Source organism: Camellia sinensis, chromosome 12, assembly GCF_055761805.1.
Source record: "Camellia sinensis isolate YWXY chromosome 12, ASM5576180v1, whole genome shotgun sequence".
Classification (NCBI taxonomy): Eukaryota; Viridiplantae; Streptophyta; class Magnoliopsida; order Ericales; family Theaceae; genus Camellia; species Camellia sinensis.
Genome location: NC_138972.1, coordinates 141,943,736 through 141,962,719, shown reverse-complemented (window position 1 = coordinate 141,962,719; position 18,984 = coordinate 141,943,736). Strand labels below are relative to the sequence as shown.

The window sequence follows — 18,984 nt, the reverse complement described above, 5'->3', positions numbered from 1 at the left end:
CGAAGTCAGAAGGGAAGAGAGCCGAAGGAGCGTCATGCTTAACAAAAAAGGTACTGGTGAATCAATTGAAATTTCTGCTTTAATTAGCGATGCTGCGGCCAACAAGGCTGCAAATTACCAGCGCAGGTTTGATGATAAGCCACGGGTCTGGTGTGATTTTTGCAACAAGCCTCGCCATACACGCGAAACGTGTTGGAAGATCCATGGCAAACCTATCAACTGGAAAAGCAGCAAACAAGGAGAGAAGAATCGTGGCTTTCCTACCGCTAATGAAGCCGATTCAGGTCCCTTCAACAAAGAGCAGATTGATCAACTCTTAAAGCTGATAAAATCCAACTCCTCATCCGGTACTCCTAGTGTTTTGTTGGCACAAACAGGTAGAAATCCTAAAGCCTTCTCTTGCCTAAACTTCTCTCCGTGGATCATAGATTCCGGTGCCTCCGATCACATGACTAGTTTTTCCCATTTATTTAGTACCTATTTCCCTTGTTCTGGTCATGACAAAATCAGAATAGCCGATGGTAGTTTTTCACCTATTGCAGGAAAAGGATTTATTAAACTAACTGAGAAAATTAATCTCAATGCTGTTCTTCACGTCCCCAACTTAGCCTGTAACCTTTTGTCTGTCAGTAAACTATCTAAGAATTCTAATTGTCGTGTTACATTTTTTGAATCCCATTGTGAATTTCAGGACCAGAACTCGGGGATGATGATTGGGCATGCTAGGATGCTTGAAGGTCTTTACTACTTTAGTGAAGTACCCGTTAGTAATAAAAAAGCTCAGAGCTTTAATAGTACTAGTTCAATCTCTGTTCGAGAAAAAATAATGCTATGGCACTATAGGCTAGGACATCCTAGTTTTCTTTATCTGAAACATTTATTTCCAGAATTATTTAAAGGGATTGATTGTTCTTCTTTTCATTGTGAAAGTTGCATTTTTGCAAAATTTCATCGCTCTACTTATTTGCCAAAACCTTACTAGGCTTCCAAACCTTTTTATTTGATTCATAGTGATGTTTGGGGCCCTTCTAAAATCACTACTCTTTCTGGTAAAAGATGGTTTGTTACATTTATTGATGACCATACCCCGCTTATGTTGGATTTATTTGATGAATAAAAAATCTGACGTGAAAAATTTATTCACAAATTTTTACAATATGATTGAAAACCAATTTCAAACCAAAATTGGTATTTTACATTCTGGTAATGGAACAGAATATTTCAATGAGCAGTTGGGTGAATTTTTGGAAAAAAATTGGGATTTTTCATCAATCTACATGTCGGGATACCCCTCAACAAAATGGCATTGCAGAACGAAAAAATAAACATTTACTTGAAGTAGCACGTGCTATAATGTTTTACATGCAAGTTCCTAAATATTTATGGGGTGAAGCAATTTTAACAGCCTCTTATTTGATAAACAGGATGCCTACAAAGGTGTTATAACATACAAAACACCTTTTGATTGTCTCAAAACTTTTTTTCCTGACACGAGGTTGTTTTCTGATTTACCCGCCAAAGTTTTTGGATGTACTGCCTATGTTCATGTTCCCAGTCAATTTCGTTCAAAACTTGACCCCCGTGCTATAAAATGTGTTTTTTTGGGTTATTCCTCAAACAAAAAGGGGTATAAGTGTTTCGATCCTCAAACCAAGAAATTTCATGTGAGTATGGATGTGTCATTTGTGGAAACAAAATCCTATTTCCCCAACACTTCTCTTCAGGGGGAGACAAGTGGAGTAGAAGACCATTTTTGGGATATTTCTATCCCGCTCCCCAATGTCATTTATCCTACACAAAAACCACATCTGTCTGATAATGATCACTTAGGAGAACCAAGTTCTATGGTGCCTAGTCAAGAAGATTCTTGTTTAGGGGGAGAAGTACTACAAAATGATCTAAATTCTGAGCTTCAGGTTTATACTAGGAAGCGATTTCATCTGAGGAATAATGACCCGAATGTCCATCCTAATGACCCGAATGTCCACCCGAGTTCTGGCATCGAAATTTTAGGTAATCCTACTCCTTCTATTTCCGACCTTGATGTTCCTATAGTAATTAAGAAAGGTGTCCGAAATTGCATTAAACATCCTATTGCAAATTACCTCTTCTATCAAAGACTGTCTAAAAACCATAGAGCTTTCACATCTAGGATTTCACACTTGTTTGTTCCAAGGAATATACAGGAAGCATTGGATGATCCGAATTGGAAATTAGCAGTCATGGAGGAGATGAATGCTTTAAGGAGAAGTGGTACTTGGGAGATAGTTGATCTACCCAAAGACAAGAAAACAGTTAGGTGTAAATGGGTGTTTACGATAAAATGTAACGCAGATGGAAGCGTTGAGAGATACAAGGCGAGACTGGTGGCTAAAGGCTTCACTCAAACTTATGGGATCGACTATCAGGAGACGTTTGCTCCTGTTGCTAAAATAAATTCCATCAGAGTACTGTTATCTCTTGCAGTAAATTCAGATTGGCCTCTATATCAACTTGACATTAAAAATGCATTTCTCAATGGTGATCTTGAAGAGGAGGTGTTAATGAGCCTACCGCCGGGATTTAAGCAGAGACTTGGAAGCGACAGAGTATGCAGATTGAACAAGTCATTATACGAACTCAAACAATCACCAAGAGCGTGGTTTGAACGCTTTGGGAAGGCAGTTATCAGTTGTGGCTTCTCGCAGAGTCAAGCAGATCACACAATATTTTATAAACATTTAAAAGACAATAAAATTGCAATTTTGATTGTTTATGTTGATGACATCATTTTAACTGGTAATGATGAAGCAGAGTTAGCAGCCCTCAAAGAGAAACTCGCAAAAGAATTTCACATTAAGGATCTGGGAGCCCTCAAGTATTTCCTCGGAATGGAATTTGCAAGATCCAAGGAAGGTATATTCGTTAATCAGAGAAAATATGTTCTTGATCTCCTTGGAGAAACAGGTATGCTTGGTTGTAAGATGGTGGAGACTCCGATCGAGCCTAACTTGAAGTTACAAGCTGCTAAGGCTGAAGAAGTCAAAGAGAGGGAACAATATCAGCGACTTGTAAGGAAATTGATTTACTTGTCTCATACGCGGCCTGATATTGCCTTTGCAGTCAGCATAGTAAGTCAGTTCATGCACTCACCAGGGGCAGAGCACTTTGAGGTCGTTTATAAGATCTTAAGATATTTGAAAGGAACTCCAGGGAGAGGCTTACTGTTCAAGAAACATGGACATCTTCAAGTTGAAGTATACACAGATGCAGACTGGGCAGGAAGTGTTACAGACAGGAGATCAACATCCGGATACTGCTCCTTTGTAGGCGGGAACCTAGTTACATGGCGGAGTAAAAAACAGAATGTGGTAGCTAGAAGTAGTGCAGAAGCAGAGTTCAGAGCTGTTGCCCATGGAATCTGTGAAGTAATGTGGATTAAAAGAATTCTTGAAGAATTAAAGCTTTCTCACCCGACACCAATGAAGGTCTATTGTGACAACAAAGCAGCTATATCTATAGCTCATAATCCAGTTCTACATGATCGCACAAAACATATAGAAGTGGATAAACATTTCATCAAGGAGAAAATCAATGCTGGCATAATCTGTATGACCTACCTTCCAACAGGTGAACGATTAGCTGATGTGCTAACGAAGGGACTACACAAGAAGCAATTTGATAAGCTGACTAGCAAGCTGGCTATGGACGATATCTTCAAACCAGCTTGAGGGGGAGTGCTGGAAATTTGTGTTAATGTATATAATAAGATAGTGGCATGTATAGAATATGATAGTGGTGTTGGTGGCAGATAGTGGCATGTATATAATATGATAGTGGTAGATAGTGGTAATATATAATATGTAAGTGGCATATAATGGGTTATAATGATGTTTGTAATATCTCCTATATAAGGAGTGTCATTTGGTCTTGTAAGATAAGAAGTTTTGAATATAACAGAAATATATTCCTTCTTCCTCATATTTTCGGAGTTCTTCTTCCTCATATTTTCTAAGTAGTGAGTTTGGTAAAGCTAAGATGAGTGCAATCTTCAATACTTGGATGGTCAAAAAAATTAGGCCAGATTCAACTTGGAGTTCAAGGGCCATGTGAGACAAAGTTATGCTATGCCAAAGAGTCATCCTGTGACACTCGACCATGAATCATCCACCCAAGCACACCCTCGCCAATTTGCCTACATAGCATCCACTTCGTTTGCTTGCCTTGCTTATATCTCCACCAACTGGTGCCTCAGTTTACCATCTAAAGCACTCCATACTCACTAACTAGATTGGGAGCAAGACCTAGGTACATTTTATTAGGATCACAAGAGAACTTGTGGGTTAAAGACTAAAGTTCAAGGGTTTGTCTAGGTGCCTCTCTCTCCAAAACATTCGTCAAGGTAGGTTGTTCTATTTGACATGGACTCGGGTATAGGTGTTGGGTATGGGTGTGTATCTAGAGGTCGGACTTGTCAAACCTTAAATTTAAGGATATGCAAACTCGGCAAAGAATGGTAATATATTTATATTTTTAATCCATCATATGAGATAAATTGATGATGCATATAACATCATCAATTATAGCAATTGTATAATAATATATACATATAATCATAGTGCTAAATACAAATATATAAGAAGTGTTAGATAAAAAGTATCAGACACATATTTCATACCTTTGACCAAGTGTCAGGTGTTGCCACGGGTACTTGATTTATTTTGAAAAGGCCATGTAACATATGTGCCTAGACCAATCTTAGAAAAAGTGAGCTTTTAGCAAGACACATGATGCGTCAGAGGCCGAATCAAACCCATCCATGAAGCATCAATAATCCTATCATTGAAATTGCTAAAGTGATGGCCATGGACCACTTTCCTTTTCTTTTTCTTTTCTTTTTTTTCTTTTTTTTTTTCAAAAAAGAAAGTTTTTGTTGGATAAGAAATGTCTTAACATGGAAAATCCAATGACATCATTTAAATTAATCCATAAGTTTTTTTCAAATGAATCATATGTCATGCAGTGTACGTGCACCAATAAGAATAAATCTTTTGAGGAGAATGCAAGAAAAATGGAAAGTCCACCAAACATTAGAGTTAAGCACCCAATACAAATTGCAACCAATAACTTCCAATATCTCCAACTTTTACAATGCAATAAGCAAGATAAAGTGTAAATATTCTCATGCTAACCAGTTTCAATACATTAATACCTATAAGAAATAGCTTGCTTGTTAGCCTTATTATCCTAAAGGAATAATATGTGGAGCAACCAACAAGAACAAAAATGAAATAGGGCAAATTACAAAAAAAGAAAAAAACCCAGAGTTTGACCCTTCTAACAAATCAAACCCCAGATTTTTAATTTTTTCAATTTGAACCCTCACCTTTTATTTTTGTCACAATCTCAATCTTCCGTCTACCTCTGTTAAGCGAAACTTCTTTCCGCTTACCGGTACTGATAAAATAATATTTTAATAATTCCACTCACCATTTTTTAATATATATGTATATATAAACATACATATATAATTATAATATTATTCAAACCGATTCCTTTTCCCACTCACTACCAGCGACTATCAACATTAGCAACGGTGCCCCACTAGACCTCATTTAGACCGCCACACCCACACCTATTTCATCAGATCATTCATGACTTCCCCAGCCAATCCCTTTGCCATCGGACAAAATACGCAATTTCTTTAAATGAGTGATATGGCTTCAATCCAATTTTTTCCCATGGAAGCTTCCAAGCCTAAACATACTTAACAATCTTCGAAGCATCCCGTCCCACCAATAACCAATATCCAACATATATCCAGCACTAATTAACTTAACAAACTATAATTAACACCAGTGTATTTGTATATATATATATATATATATTGCAGAAGATAACAGAGTGGCTTGCCACTCCTTTCATCATCAGATTTGTTACTTCCTCCACTAGATCTGAAACATATTCTTCAGATCCACCCCCTCCGCTACCCCTTCCTCAGATCCTTCACTTCATTCATTGGATCCATCACCCACCGTCTTCCACAGCCACCTCTCTCCTCCAATCCATTCATCATCCCCTCTCTTCACCTCTGTCCACCACCATGACTCCAATGAGCTTTATTGTTGTTGTTCCTATCACCAGAAGAAGAAAGATCTCGATAGGTGGTAGTGAGAAAGGGGAAGGAGGGAGGAAGAGGGACAGTGGTGGTTGCCGGTAAGAGGAAAAGAAATGGGAGGAATGGTTGTTTGGTAGAGATGAGTTATGGTGAATTTATGATGAATGGCTTTGATTTAATGGATGACAAATAAATGGTGGAATTGATCTGACATGTTCAAGTTCAAATCTATTATTAATATTGAGTAAAATGAGCCAATTTCAAAGTGCTAGGTGTGTACTAAAAATTTGCTTCTATCAACCAAGCTAACAGATATAGACAGATGGTTGAGATTGTGACAAAAGTAAAAGCTCATGGCTCAAATTGAAAAAATTAAAAACCGAGGGTTTGATTTGTTAAAAGGGTCAAACTCTAGGGTTTTTTTTCTTTTTTCTTTTTTTTGTTGTAATTTGCCCAATGAAATATTAGGAAGAGAAAAAGGAATGGCAAGAATTTACTTAGTAGCATGAATTCCACCATGTATGCATGGAGATTTTGCAAATACTAAAAGCATGTGCAATGGCACGGGGAGGTATTTAATTAGAAAATCAAGTATGATTCTAGAATCCCCCGAAAATTCCAAAGTTTTTGTCAAGTACATAAAGTACAAATACCATAATAATGAACTACATGTGAAGAAGCTCAATTATCAAACTAACAGACATATTAGATATTAATATATGCATACAAATAGACGAAATATAAATAAAAACTACATATAAACGATGTTCATAAGATCAAACTACACTTATCGAGACATAGGCGTACCCAAATATAACACTTCCATTTGCAGATTTAGTTTGGAGATCTCCTGACACTCCATCATATTGGACAACATCTTTTACAAAATACCCAATACTAAAACATCCATCTCCATATACCTCAGTATACAAACAGGATACATTAGCCATGCAACCTGATACTGGACCTCCATTGATCTCTAAGCAAAACTCTTGATCGCAAGAGACCAATTTTCCTGTGAGAGAGTCCTTGGGATTGTATAGGGTAAGTTCCAGCTGTTAGAGAACCAAACAAATTATGGAAATGTCTCAAAAATCATCGCCAAGGAAATGAATTCTTGTGAGTACTGAAGAAGATGCTAATACCAAGAACAAAGAGAATCATAAAGAAAGGTAAGAAGAGCCATACACCATGGTAGCCTCTTTTGGGACACTCTATGCACTGAATGCAATTGACCCACATTATGTCACTTCCAGTATCTACTTGCACAAAGTAGTCCCTCGAAGGTGTTCCAATCCCAATCATAGCATAGTAGAGCCTGCAATAATTCAAATTTTACAAGAAAGCAAGTCGAAAAATGGAAATAGAATAGCACATGCACCAGCAAATTAAAATGGGCAGGTAAGATTGTACAGCCATTTCACTAAAATTGAACGGAAAATTCCATACAGACTAACAAATTGTATATGTTTTCACTGTCATATACAGCATGCAGAGATGAAACCTTGGAATTGGAACAAGACCCACTTGAAACTATGACAGGTACAACCCATGATATTAATTGAATCAGTCAATTATGTGCTACATACTGCAGGAAGACCAACAAACTCCTTTCACATATACACAATTGTCAAGAGGAAATTAGACTTGGAAATCAATTATAAGAACCTCAATACAGAAAAACTAAAATAAAAATAACAATAACAATAGGGGGAAAAAGAAAAAAAAAACCATGAAATTTGCCTTACGCTATAACGATAAGCAAGTGATTCTGAAGAAACAATTCTATAATCAGAGCAAACAATGAACTCATTCAATAAAAGGAATTACACAACAACAGAAAAATCAAAATAAAAAAACATAAACAGAAACTTTATATTGATGCATATATTGATTAATTCATCTATAAAGGTATTGAGGTGGTAGTGACCCCTACCCGACAGTGTCGGGGCGGCCAGTTCCGCCCAAGGGGAGGTCGACGCCGGCAAGCATAGTAAGGTGTCGGAGGTTATCGTGAGCTTTTAGGGCACTGAGGGAGCGTTCCATGTTGGCGAATTTGTAACTTACGCTGAATACACCACCACCACCCCCACTTGCAGCCACGCAAGTCGTTGTTCTACAACTAGTACAAACAGATATTACGAACAGTAACAATAACAATAATTTCACAATTGATACGGAAAAAACGGTGGAACTCCCAACGAAGATCCTTATCTTCATCATCGTCTTCGTCGCGGTCGTGGTCGTCGTCGTCGTCACCAGCTTCTAGACCCACTTTGGTTTGAAGAGCAGAAATGGTTTTGGGGGGAAAAAAAAAAGAAGTCAAAATTGAAAAATTGGACCACCAGTCAAAATATCAAAAATACCCTCAGATTAAAGGGCGAATTAAAAAAAAAAAAAAACCATATCAGATGAAAACAAAATAATAACTGAAGAAAATTTTTGAAAACAGATAATTAACAAATTTCTCAATCCTTCTCTATTTCTTTCTTATACATCCCTCAATTTAGGATTTAGGATTTGGGAATTAGAATTTGAGATTTCGGGTTTAGGATACAGGGTTTTAGGATCTAGATTTTAGGGTTTAAGATTCCAAGGTTTTAGAGTTAAGGTTTAGGATCTAGGGTTTTAGGGTTTAGGTTTAGGGTTTTAGGGTCTTAAGACTTGGAGTTTAGGATTTAGGGTTTTGAGTTTTGGGATTTAAGATTTGGGATTTACGGTTTAGGTTTTTGGATATAGGATTTAGGGTTAGAGCTTAAGGGTTAAGATATAGGATTTGGGGGTTAGGATTTAGGGTTTAGGGTTAAGGGTTAAGGTTTAAAGGTTAGGGTTTAAGATTTAGGATTTAAGATTTAGGGTTTAGGGTTTAGGGTTTAGAATTTTTAGGATGTTTAAGGTTTAAGGTTAGGAGTTAGAGTTTAGGTTTTACAATTTAGGGATTAGGGTTTAAGGTTTAAGGATTGGGGTTTAGGGTTTAGGATTTAGGATTTAAGATTTATGGTTTAGGGTTGATGTTTGAGGGTTGAGTGTTTAGGATATAAGGTTTAGGGTATAGGATTTTGGGTTAAGGGCTATTTGGGGTTATTTAGGATTTAGGGTAAAGGGTTGAGGGTTTAAGATTTAGGCTTTAGGGTTAGGATTAAGGTTTAGGGTTTAAGATTTAGGATTTAGGGTTCAGGGTTCAGGGTTTCGGGTTCAGGATTTAGTGTTTGGGGTTCGAGATTCAGGGTTCAGGGTTCCGGGTTCAGGATTTAGGGTTTAGGGTTTAGAGTTTTAAAGATATAGGATTTAGGATTTAGTTTTTAGGGTTTTTAGGGTTATGATTTAGGGTTTAGGGTTTTTAGCGGTTAGGATTTAAGGTCTAGGGTTTAGGATTTAGGGTTTAGGATTTAGGGTTTATGGTTTAGGGTTTAGGATTGAGGGTTGAGGTTTGAGGGTTGAGTGTTGAGGGTTAAGGGTTTAGAATATAGGGTTTAGGGTTTTGGGTTAAGGGTTATTTGGGGTAATTTAGGATTTAGGGTATAGGGCTGAGAGTTTAGGATTTACGGTTTAGGGTTTAGGGTTGAGTGTTGAGGGTTAAGGGTTTAAAATATAGGGTTTAGGGTTTAGGGTTTTGGGTTAAGGCTTATTTGGGGTAATTTAGGATTTAGGGTATAGGGCTAAGGGTTTAGGATTTACAGTTTAGGGTTTAGGGTTAGGATTAGGATTTAGGGTTTAAGATTTAGGATTTAGGATTCAGGGATTCGAGTTCAGGGTTCAGGGTTTGGGGTTCAGGGTTTTGAGGTTAAGGTTTAGGGTTTCGGGTTTAGGATGTAAACTTTAATGGTATAAGGTTTAAGATTTAAGGTTTAGGGTTTTTAGGGTTTATGATTTAGGGTTTAGGTTTTAGGGTTTTAGGATTTGGGGTCTAAGGTCTAGGGTTTAGGATTTAGGGTTTAGGGTTTATGATTTAGGGTTGAGTGTTGAGGTTTGAGGGTTGAGGGTTGAGTGTTGAGGGTTGAGGGTTTAGGATATAAGATTTAGGGTTTAGGGTTTAGGATTTAGGGTTTAAGGTTTAGAGTTGGGGTTTAGGATTTGGGATTTCGGGTTTAGGGTTTAGGATTTAGGGTTTAAAGGTTTTGGGGTTTTGGATTTTGGGGTTTAGGTTTAAGATTTAGGGTTTAAGGTTTTGGGTTTTGGGGTTTAGGATTTAGGATTTTAGAGTTTTGGGGTTAGGGTTTTAGGTTTTAAGGGTTTAGGGTTTGGGGTTTAGGATTTAGGGTTTAAGGGTTTAAGGTTTTGGGTTTTGGGGTTTAGGATTTAGGATTTTAGAGTTTTGGGGTTAGGGTTTTAGGTTTTAAGGGTTTAGGGTTTGGGGTTTAGGATTTAGGGTTTAATGGTTAGGATTTAGGATTCAGGATTCAAGGTTTAGGGTTTAGGTATGATGACCCTGTTCCGTGATATGCTAATTGACCTTAATTATGATTGTGATTATATGCTTGACATGGTTTTGGGTAATAATTATGTGATTATATGTGTCTTTGTATTTCTATCTGTTCACCGTAGGAAAATCTGTTTGATTTTTTGCTTTAGAAATTAAATTGAAGGCCGTAGAAGCATCAGAAACTGAAATTGACTACGCCATTGTGATTAACATAATTTTTAGAGCCTATGGTGAAATTTAATTGAAAATTGATTCGGGTCAAAATAATTAGATTCAGAATGATTAAATTTGAGTATTATTACTTAGACTTAATCAAATTTGATTAGGCAAGCATATATAAGGGCCTTATTACACTTAACCTCATTCCTTTTGAACTCAAAATCTGAAAATCACACTCTAGAGAGAGAGAGAGAGAGAGTCGGTTCTAGAGAGAGGAAAAGGAAGAATTGTGCATTTTGGCTCAAAGTTTGTGAATTTGGAAGCCACACTCAAGATTTAACTACATTTGTAAAGATTGGGGCCTCTAGGTGAGTAATTTGATATGAATTCATGTATTCATGTTGTAATTATATGAATTTAAAGATAAATTGTAATCAAGAACATGAATTGAGTTGAATTTGATAAATTTGAAGTTGATATGTACATGCATATAAAGAATTGCCATGAGTTTGCATAGTTGAATATAAGCATGCATTTCATGATGAATTGAAGGCCATTTGGCACATGCAAGCATGATAATGATGAATCCCATGAAGATGATCATCAATTGTGTTAAAGTTGAAAATGAGGCCTATACTTCACATGTATGCATAATCCAGAATGTTATGGAAACTAGTTTACAAGAGCTTTAAAGTTATGAAGTGAGTTTGATATGAGTTGAGTTATGAGATGGAATTATGTGAATTTGAGGCTCAAACCTTGTAAAATTGGCCTTTATATTCGTGATTAAGGTTGCATGGTAGGAATATGAGCTTTATGAAATGAATTGCATTGATTGGAACCAAGTTTAAAGCTCAAACAGAGTTCTGAAAACCCAGAATTCGATTTGTCCACTCGAGCGGCGGAAGTGACGCTCAAGCGGAGGAATTGAGCTCCAAGCAGTTTTACAAACATTAATGTCTACTCAAGCAGGAGGAGTCACGCTTGAGCGGCCAGTTACATGTTGTGACTCCTAGCTCGAGTGTCCAAAGTCACGCTCGAGTGTAAAAATGAAGTCACCAGTATTTTTGCAGAGCAAAGGGGGTCCGCTCGAGCGGCGAAAGCTACGCTTGAGCGGGGAGCCCGGTTTCTGAAATTTTGAAAGGATGTTTTGTGTTTCATTTCCCGTTCTCTTTCATTTCTAAGCACTCTTAGACATGCATTGAGCATTGTGAATGGATTAAGAAGATAAGAAAGAGGCCTAAGAGGAGTGTATAAGTTAAGAACGGATTGAATAGCTTGTGACCCAATATGTGCTATGATTTATGTAGGGTTGAGCACAAGGACGAATCCACCGACAGAACACTGTGAGTAATATCTTAGTAAAGATATTTTGAAGTATGCTATTTGTCCAATTGCTTACTCCTATTTGAGTTTCATAAGTTCATTAATTTGATTTGTGGACAAATATTCGTTATACCATACGATTGGGCCAAAGGCCGTTTGACATAATTGATTAGGCCAAAGGCTATTGGATATGAATGATTGGGCCAAAGGCCATTTGACATGAATGATTGGGCCAAAGGCCGTTGGTTATGAATGATTGGGCCAAAGGCAGTCTGACGTGAATGAATTGGGCCCGAGGCCGTCTGTTAAAGACGAAGTGGGCTAGAGGCCGTTTGATACGTCTGGGTTTGTAGTCGTTTAATGTACTTGGTAGAACTATGAATGGGCCCAAGGTCGTTTGATATATCTGTTTCAAATTTCATTCATGTATCTTCTTTATTTGATATTATTCACTGGGCTTTCACTCACTCTCATTCATGTGTATGTAGGTGAGCCAAGAGATGTTCAAACCCAACCTCAGTGAAGTATGTGAGAAAAAGTCAAAGTTTTGAGGAGTCAGCGCAAACGTCTCACACACGAGACTTGTTTGTTTCTTTTGTCTTCCTTTTTGTCACTTTGGTAAAAATGTTAGATCACTATGTATATAAGCTTTTGGTTTGACTAACTTTGACTTGAATGATCCTGATGTGTAAAAGAATTCCATGCCATTTCCCTTTGATGTGGGTTATTAATGAGTATATGTGAAATGTTTTGACGTGCCATGTAAGCACAGCTCTATAGATAAAATTTTGGAGTTTGCTTACATTTTGGCCCCTTAACTCTGTTGAAATATGTTTTAATGGTTTGAGGCCGTAGGTAATCTCTTGATTATTAGCCGGTCATGACCTTGATTATTATCTCCTTATCTTCTTCCTTCTCTGGTTATCTGCTTCTTCTTTTGACACAGTAACTGCTGTGAGCCGTAACGTATGTTTGGGAATCTATAAAAGGAAAAAAGTGATTACATAAACAAAAATGAGAGACTACCAAAAACAGACTGGATTCGGGGTTACAGCTGTGAGCCGAAACGACGTCGTTTCAACAAGTACGCACATTCAATTTTAAAAAAAAAACCCTGTGATCGTTGCGGGGCTTGAACCCAAACAAGCTAGGTAAGGAAGAGAGTCTTTAACCACTGTGCTACTTGGTCTCCTCAATAATGTTATGGACATATATTATATTTATTACAATCTGTATTCTAGCACTCAAAGCCTCAGCCGAACTAAGTACTCAAAGCCTCAGCCAGACTGAGCACTAAAAGCCTCAGCCAGACTGAGCACTAAAAGCCTCAGCCAGACTGAGCACTTAATGCCTCAGCCAGAGCCGCCTCGGGCAGTCCGACCGTTAACACACTCAGCCAGACCGAGCGCCGAAGCCCCCATCCGGACTGAGCATGAAGCACTCGGCCAGACCTAACATATTGGGCTCGGTCAAAACCACCCATGCAAAAACTTCACACGTGTGGAATTAATAGACACACTCAGTCACAATTCCAGGTCCAAGTCCTCACACCACTTTTCCTTAGTCAAATTCCAAAGACGTTCTTATCATTTTTTAAAAAACAAACGAAAGTTCACAGGCTTATCATTTTAAGTCTCACTTTGCAATGTGGCGTTCTCAACTTCACTCTGCATTCAGTCTTTATTACAAGTTTAAATTTCACTCTTATTAACCAGGAGTCCTATGCACACTACACCTACGCTTCATTCATCTCAGATACACAAACAGAAACAATAAAATGACAATCAAACGAAATTTTATTCATTCACAACTTTGTGTAAAGGTTCATTACAAGCAGTTCATGTACAACTATTCATTACAGCAAAAAAAAAACAAAAAAAAAAAAAAACAAAACAAAACAAAACAAAACAAAACAAAAACAACAAAGTGTCTCTTTCTACATAGTTACTCCTCCTCACTGGAGAGGAGGTCTTCCTCTTCAATGCCCTCATCCAGGGGGGTTTGGGCCACATCGTCTTCACCAATCGTTACACTACTAAGGTCTAAGCCTGGGAAGAGCTCTTCGGCTCTCTGTTTGAACATCTTCCAACCACTGTCCCAGTACTTAGCCATTTCATGCTTATAAAAGTCGGACTGCTGGAAGCTTGCAATAACCTCTGCGTCAGTTCTACTCCCAGCGGTCGTCCTCGATGGGCCCGTCCCCTCAGATTCTTGCCCAGCCAGGCTACTCGCAATCGCGGCATCAACCGCCGTCTGAAATTCGGCCGACCCTCTGAATTGCTCCACCGCTGCGACGCATAGATCGGGATAAGCCGCCCTTTCAGAGGCTGCCTTTACCCTTTCTTCGTCCAGCTCTTTCTGCAGGGCCGACCTCTCTGACGCAGCTTTTGCCCGCTCCGCCTCCAACTCTTTCTTCAGGCTCTCCTTCTCCGCCGTCGCCTGCACTCTCTCTATTTCCAACTCCTTCTTCTGAAGCCTCTCCTTCTCCTCCACTGCCTTGGCGCGCTCTCTCTCCAGCTCCTTCTGAAGATCGCCCACTTTGCCATCGGCCTCATCTTTTTGCCTGACCAGCTCTTCGTTACTACTCATGGCCTCTTCATGTCGCTCGACCTCGACGGCGCAAGCTCTTTGGGCCTCCTCCAACTTCTTCTGCTCGCCAGCAAGCTGGAACTCGAGCGACACAACCTGGCGGCGTGTGTCCTCCAGCTCCACCTTAACTGCTTGCAGCTCAGTATGGGCACTCTCCCAACTTGCACTCTTCTTCTTTAACTTGGCCAGCTGAGCCCTGGCCTCATCTGCCTTAAGTTTGGCAGCCCCCGCCTTCCATAGCAAAGCCCCCGCTAAGGTGGTTACCTCCATTTGAGCGGAGTACAAACCCCTTAGCAGTTCAGCCTCGTTGAATTTGAATGCCGAGCGCAAGGCTGCCTCTTCTACCACCCCTAACAAGCGGTCTGCCCCCGCCCTAGCTGGGCCTTCTTCCCTTTCTAGCCGCCCCGCCACCGCACGAGCATGGTAGATCGCCGTATTTAGACTGACCCCCCCAGCTTGAGGTGTAGGACCCCCATTGGGCTGTTCTTCCCTTCTTGGCTCTGGGCCAGCTGCCTCATCCCCCACTTGCCTTTCGGGGGTGGCCTTTGTGACCCCTACGGCGATCGCCGCCACCACTGGCACAACCACCATCCCCTCTGAACCAACTTTCACCTCCTCTGGGCCACCTACCCTTCCTGGGACCCCTTCCACTTCACCCCCCTTACCAACACTGGTCTCCTTTGCACCCGTCTCCTTCCTCCTCTTCTGGGCAGGCACTTCCTCACTCCGCCTCACCCTCTTCTTCTTCTTCCCCACGCCCAACGCCTCCATCTCCCTCAAAGACCTGTCCTTCAAAGGGTCTGTTGGGGGCGGCCGTGGCACAAAATCGCCTAAGTTTTTCTCCCCCAAGGGTTTGGGGCGAGGTCGAATCCTCTCTCTCGCAACTGATTTTGATGGTCGGTCGGCCTGGGACTCTTTGAATTGTTGGGCTTTTGCCAGAATGGCCTGATCCTCTGCCTCCTGAGCCCTTCTCCTCGCCTCCAACTCTGCCCGGTCGAGGTCCCCACTACTTGGTTTCGGCCCCAACCCCGCCTCAAACAATGCCGACGGCTGCACGAGCTTGTCCCATTTGGCATTTTCTTTCTCCCTCCACTCCTTCACCCTCTTCAACCTCCCCTCCGCAGCAATCCCTAATTTCGGCTCCACTGACCGGATGGGTACTTTCCAAACGGTGCGCACTCCCAGCCCCCCATTGGCAGACACGTAGAACCATCGTGGTCGCCACCCCCTGATCGACGACGGTAACCCCGCCACCAACCTTCTCCCCGCTGATACCTGCAGAGTGACCCACGTCTCCTGCTGCCCCGAGGCCTTATAACATGCAAAGAATTCATCCACTGTCATGGCCTCCCCTCCATTCGCCTTCGGCCACGCACTTGCGCAGGCCAGCAGGATCTTCCATGCGTTGGGCATTAGCTGCCCCGGTGCTACCTCCAGACGGTTGAGCACATCCACCACCACTTGAGGCAGTGGTAACCTCAACCCACCCTTCAGAGCTTCCTCATACAGAGAAAACTCCCCTGGCCTGGCGTCGGACGGCCTTTCCGTTGATGTCGGCAGCGATAGCTCCACTTCCTCAAGGATTTGGTATTTTTCGCGGATAGCCTCCAACTCCGTCCCAGTAATCGTGGATTTGTCAGCCTTCATATGCCAATGATCTGGTTCCGCCTGGCTGATTGGCTTTGGCGCCGCTACCATGGTGGAACAGCGGGGTCGTACCACCGACTGCCCCACCCTCTCTATCCTATACTACACCGCTAGCTCCACAGCATCGTCATCCCCAAGCGGGTCCACCCTAACCATTGCACTCCCTTCTTCGGCCATTTCTGTGGTATATTTGCGAATCGCTTCGGCGGCAGGGGCAAGGAAATCGAAAAAGTGTTGCAGAGGTGTATTGTGAGCAACAAAGGAATTCACACTAAAATGTTATCAAAATTAATTATTTAATCCTATTTCTTCAATCAATTCCTCAATAATGTTATGGACATATAGTATATTTATTACAATCTGAATTCTAGCACTCAAAGCCTCAGCCGAACTAAGTACTCAAAGCCTCAGCCAGACTGAGCACTAAAAGCCTTAGCCGGACCGAGCACTTAACGCCTCAGCCAGAGCCGCCTCGGGCAGTCCGACCGTTAACACACTCAGCCAGACCGAGCGCCGAAGCCCCCATCCGGACTGAGCATGAAGCACTCGGCCAGACCTAACATATTGGGCTCGGTCAAAACCACCCATGCAAAAACTTCACACGTGTGGAATTAATAGACACACTCAGTCACAATTCCAGGTCCAAGTCCTCACACCACTCTTTCCTTAGTCAAATTCCAAAGACATTCTTATCATTTTTTTAATAAAAAATGAAAGTTCACAGGCTTATCATTTTAAGTCTCACTTTGCATTGTGGCGTTCTCAACTTCACTCTGTATTCAGTCTTTATTACAAGTTTAAATTTCACTCTTATTAACCAGGAGTCCTATGCACACTACGCCTACGCTTCATTCATCTCAGATACACAAACAGAAACAATAAAATGACAATCAAACGAAATTTTATTCATTCATAACTTTGTGTAAAGGTTCATTACAAGCAGTTCATGTACAACTATTCATTACAGCAAAAAAAAAAAAACAAAAACAACAAAGTGTCTCTTTCTACCCAGTTACTCCTCCTCACTGGATTGGAGGTCTTCCTCTTCAATGCCCTCATCCATGGGGGTTTGTGCCACATCGTCTTCATCAATCGTTACACTACTAAAGTCTAAGCCTGGGAACAGCTCTTCGGCTCTTTGTTTGAACATCTCCGAACCACTGTCCCAGTACTCAGCTCTTCCAACCACTGTCCCACTTGAGAATCCATCACTTTGCCAATTTCCTCGCAGTAGTCTGTTCATAGTAAAACAAAAAAAATCCATCACTTGTTTAATACATCATGTAGCCCAACTAATAATTCAGTACACCCAATTAAAATTTTAAAAATTTAATTCCTATTATATTAGAAGGGAAGAACCTTCACTTACCTCAATCTTGCCGCACTCCTTCGAGGCCTTTTGATCGCCTCGAATGGGTTCAATCCCTGTATCGGGGTGAAACTTCAGTAATTGGTGCAAAGTGGACGGTATTGCCCGCGTCTTGTGAATCCACGGTCTACCAACAATGGCATTTGATGTAGAATATACATCTATGACCAGAAACTCTGTATCCACTATTAGTGGCTTTACATGAATGGGGAGCGTCACCACCCTCATAGGCGCCACTTGTGCCTCATCGAATCCATACATCATTGTATTGGTTTGCCCGAGGTCCTCCGGCTTCAACCCGAGCATCTCAAACATATTTTTGTACAATACGTTAACGGCACTACCCGGATCCACAAGGATCCGGTCCACTAGTTGATCACCCATTTGTAAGGCGATCACGAGAGGATCGGTGTGAGGGAGATCCACTCCCTCCAAATCGGCATCGGTGAACGATATCGAGGACCCGCAAAAGGACTCCTAGGATAAGAAACAGAGATGAATAAATATTTACTAAAAAAAAATTTGCACTAATAAAAAAAAAGTGGGGGTCCTTGGGGAGGGGGCTTCAACCCACTGGGGCTCTAAGTCTTTTTCCAAAACGAAGGGTAAAACGTTGGATAAGAAACAGAGATGAATAAATATTTACTAAAAAAAAAATTTGCACCAATCAAAAAAAAATATTTACTAACAAAAAACAGAGATGAATAAGAAACAGTGGGACTCCTTGGATAAGAAACAGAGATGAATAAATATTTACTAAAAAAAAATTTGCACCAATCAAAAAAACGGTGGGGGTCCTGGGGGGGAACCTGATGGCGAACAACTATTAAGAAATCTCTTCAACTATTCAATTGATCACAATACCAAAATATACATAGAATTGATCAAAAAAATAACGAGTAGAATAAGTGTAAAAGAAGAAGATCACAAGGGCCACAACCCTAAACTCAAACAGCCACAGACTACTCAATATCTCATCAACCCAAAGCTGCATAAATATATTACAAGTAGGCTGGGTTATTTATAAGCATTCAAGAAACCCTAACTAACAGAACTTCGCAAAAATAAAATAAATCTCAAAATATAAAATATTATCAAAATTAATTATTTAATCCTATTTCTTCAATCAATTCCTTTCTGTTTCCCATCAAAACCTAGTTCTAGTAACTTCAAAAACTCAAGCAAGAGATCTAGGTGTCATATAATTAACATTTGGTTGTATTAACATGTAAGCATGTACCCAAGCAATTAGCATTTGCATAAGAATGTTCAGACTCCTATGGTACAAACCTAACACAATATTTAGGACATGTCAAACAATCTTGAGAATGTTTTACACCAGAAAAATTAAATAAACAAGTAAAATTTAAACCC

General features: G+C 40.2%; 1 pseudogene across 1 annotated transcript in view; it reads right to left on the bottom strand.

Moving 5' to 3' along the window:
• The window catches only part of LOC114309338 (aspartic proteinase 36-like), a 44,842-nt pseudogene extending 36,447 nt beyond the window's left edge, over nt 1-8,395 (bottom strand). The window contains exons 1-3 of the transcript XR_014347377.1: nt 8,034-8,395; nt 7,286-7,415; nt 6,905-7,152 (exon numbers count right to left, since the gene is read on the bottom strand). The product of XR_014347377.1 is annotated as an aspartic proteinase 36-like (transcript). The remainder of the gene's footprint in view (nt 1-6,904; nt 7,153-7,285; nt 7,416-8,033) is intronic.
• Nucleotides 8,396-18,984: the final 10,589 nt, after the last annotated feature.